Source organism: Halyomorpha halys, unplaced genomic scaffold, assembly GCF_000696795.3.
Source record: "Halyomorpha halys isolate HHAL.00 unplaced genomic scaffold, Hhal_1.1 Scaffold1.1, whole genome shotgun sequence".
NCBI lineage: Eukaryota > Metazoa > Arthropoda > Insecta > Hemiptera > Pentatomidae > Halyomorpha > Halyomorpha halys.
Window position 1 is genome coordinate 2251665 of NW_027115366.1, and position 3471 is coordinate 2255135.

The following is a 3471-nucleotide window of genomic DNA, read 5'->3' on the forward strand; positions in this document are numbered from 1 at the left end:
TAGTTGACCGTATTGCTTTCAATATAATATGCTATAAAATATAAAGATGGTCAGGGTTCAAAATAGAACAAATAGTTTTTAAATAATGTCCGACGTTTCGCCCCACTTTGCATGGTTTCATCAGGGCTAAAAAGCAACAAAAAAATTAAGAATATTACAACAATAGGGTAAATTAAGGTAGGATACATATTATGTAAAAATTAAGTGATTATAACGCCGCATTTCGTTAAAAACGTATATTGCATAATTAAAAACAGATATTTAAAATGAAACCTTTAAAATATAAGGGGTATTCATGATCTATGTTAAAGCGTGTTAAATGGAAAAACTCGTGTTAAATCGAAAAAAATTGCCTTCTTTTGCCGTGGTAAAACGAAATAACATTTAACATGGCTGAGAGTCTGTTACTTGGTCAGTTAAGTCGAGAATGACGTCACACAATAGACCAGTTGAGATCGCCGCCATATTAGTTGTTGTGACTTTCAATACAGTTGTCAATTAGCTCATCTTCATTCTCTTCTTCACAAGTTTGAAGATCAATAAGACACTCATAAGCTAAACTTTCACACAAATTCCACTTTTCACTCACTCTAGGCATGTTTTAATTAATTAAATCAAAACTGAAGTTATTGTTTACTTGTTAATTGTTACTACATGAGGGTCTGGAAGGAAGGTTATAAACATAAAGGCTCATACAACAAGTTGCTGAGAAATCCGCTAGGGGCTCTTATGCATTTAACGTTTAACATGACTTCAAATAGGGCTGCTCACAATCCTATAGTTATAACATTTAACATGGTAAAACATATAACATTTAACACAACATCATGAATACCCCTATAATATATAAACATAAACTAGAAAAAAAAAGTTACTTCATAAAAGTTATAACTATTACAAAATTAATAATCAGATAAACAAAAGATAAGAAAAAAGATAATTAAATCAACTATATTTTAATAAAAATAGAATTCATCTTAAAATTAAAGTTAAAAAAAAAAAACTTGAAATTAAGTAAACTGACTTAATTCAGTAAATATATATAGTGTCATTAGTGGTGTGGGTGACTGTGATGAGGAACCCACCATGAATAAATTTATAACTTCCAGATGTTCTTGTGTAGGAAAGATCAAAGAACGACTGCTCACCCACCTAACGAGATGAGTTCACAACGGTAGGCCAGGCTTATGGCTACTTATACTTTATATAATAATAATAATAACTCAAAAACAACAGGGGCTTACCTCGCCACCGAAAGGATGAACTCTGGTTTAACTGCACTTAATGTGAGCAAAGGAGTAGAATCAACAATCGTATCACAAAATGAACGACTGGCGGAATGGAAAAGCAAGTCTCTGCATGGGAGGTTCTATAGCCAACTAAACGAAGCCTATATAGAGAAAGAGAGATCAGTCGAATGGTTAAAAGCTGGAAGGCTATTCTCAGAGACAGAGGGATTTGTGGTTGCTATACAAGATCAGGTGATTGCCACGAGATCATGTAGGAAACATGTGTTAAAAGACGCAACAACACCAGATAAGTGTCGATTTTCCTTGGAGACGCTGGAATCAATCCAACATATCACTGGTGGATGTGGAGTGCTGGCTGGTACTGAATATCTGCCGAGGCAAAACAATGTGGCCAAAATTTTGTATTAGGCTCTGGCTGATTTTATTTATTAATTTTATTGAAAATGGCTTAAGCATCTTAAACTTGGCATATCAATGAAAAATTAAGCTGTGAAGTCTAGGAAGCAGCATCCTTTATGAAAAGGAAAAAATTACAATCTTTTGCAAATAAAGTCGTAAGAATTGTAGTGGCTGCTCCTTGGTTTGTAAGAAATAGCCAATTGCATCGAGAATTACAAATAGAGACAATAGAGGATCATATCAAAAAAAGGTTGATGAAGTTCCACTCCCAGTTGCCGACAGTTAAAGGAGCAGTGACCTACAACCTGGGAAACCCAACCTCAACCCGAACACTGAAGCCCAGGCTGCTGCAGGACATCCTCTTATAAATTCTATATTTATCAGTTCTGTTATTGTCACTCTAAAATTTTATTTTTTCTTTATTTCTTTTTTTTTCACTTCATCTTTTTCTTAAATTCACTTTTTTTTTTCTATTAGAAGTCAATTATTTATTTTGTTAAATCCATAAATGTCATGGTTTTTGTTAGTAATTTTAATTTTATCTTTTAAGAATGATTATTTTAATCTATTTATTTTATCTAATTTTTTGTTTTATTTATAACATTGTATATAGTTAGAGGTGTCCCTCCCCCATAACCAATTTAAAAAAAAAAAAAAATTAGCTCTACATTACTAAATTATATTAACAATGTAATTTGCCGACCAGGCTAATTTGGTATTAAATAAATAAATTTAAAAAAGTAAAAATTGAATTTTATACTAGGTTTTATTTTTACTGAAATAGTTTGACACGGCTTAAAGCCGAATTTTCGAAGTAGCTACTAATGCCTTTAATTTTGTTTATTTGAAATAATTATTAATAATTAATGGAAAGCCAAATATTAATAGAAATAAAATAATATTTAACTTACAAAGTCATAGAATATAGTGGAGAGTGATATCTACACAAACTGTCGTAGAAGGACTATGAAAGGATAAACTACTTCTTGTTGTTCGAGGAAGAATTGTAAAAAAAAATACACTAATAGATAACATAATTTTAAGGTTAATTTTAAAAAAAAGTTTGGATAACTATTATTTGGCTGTGAAGTACTACCTAATTGAAGATAAGAGCCCTTATTACATGTACCACTCAAAAAAGGTTCTCTCAGGCTATATTGGGATGAATCAATTATTACGGACCATACAGTACGCCATAATAACCCAGACATCCTCCTTATTGATCTAAGAAAAAAGAAAGCTGAACTTATTGATGTTGGGATCCCCAACGATAATAATATAAGCTCCACTGTGGAAGAAAAACTGAGGAAATACCAGGAATTGGCGATAGAATTGAAAGAAATATATAAGTTGGAAGGTGTTACCACTACTCCATTCATAATATCAACGAATGGTCTCGTACCAAAATCAACAGTGGCAGGCGTGAATGGTCTGGGGGTGCCTATGGACGTGCTAAGAGAGACTCAACAGTCAGTTCTCTTAGACATGCTCGTATTGTGCGAAATTTTTTAAATATTTGAAAAAAATAAATAAATCAACAAGAATATGAAGGTGGTTGAACATCTAGGTCCCCCACCTCAGATACTCAGCCCGCAATAGCGAGAACAACCGACCATAATAATTATAATAATAATCTTTATTTATTCTAGGATTGATCCCTTTAGAATAATGTATATGCGTCAAAATTAGGCTTTAGAGCCTTAGAGTGAAATACAAAATAAAAATGAAATTATAAACTATACGATACGACTATACTATATGAAAGGAATAGGCAATTTAGCGTCACTCGCCCTGGAAGTAAACCCCCTCCTTTATACTCCTT

The 3471-nt window shown here is 32.3% G+C and overlaps 1 protein-coding gene across 1 annotated transcript in view; it reads left to right on the forward strand.

Annotated features, from left to right (window-relative positions):
- Nucleotides 1–3471, forward strand: part of LOC106678505 (uncharacterized) — a gene marked incomplete in the record, with an annotated part of 70989 nt that overhangs the window by 11059 nt on the left and 56459 nt on the right.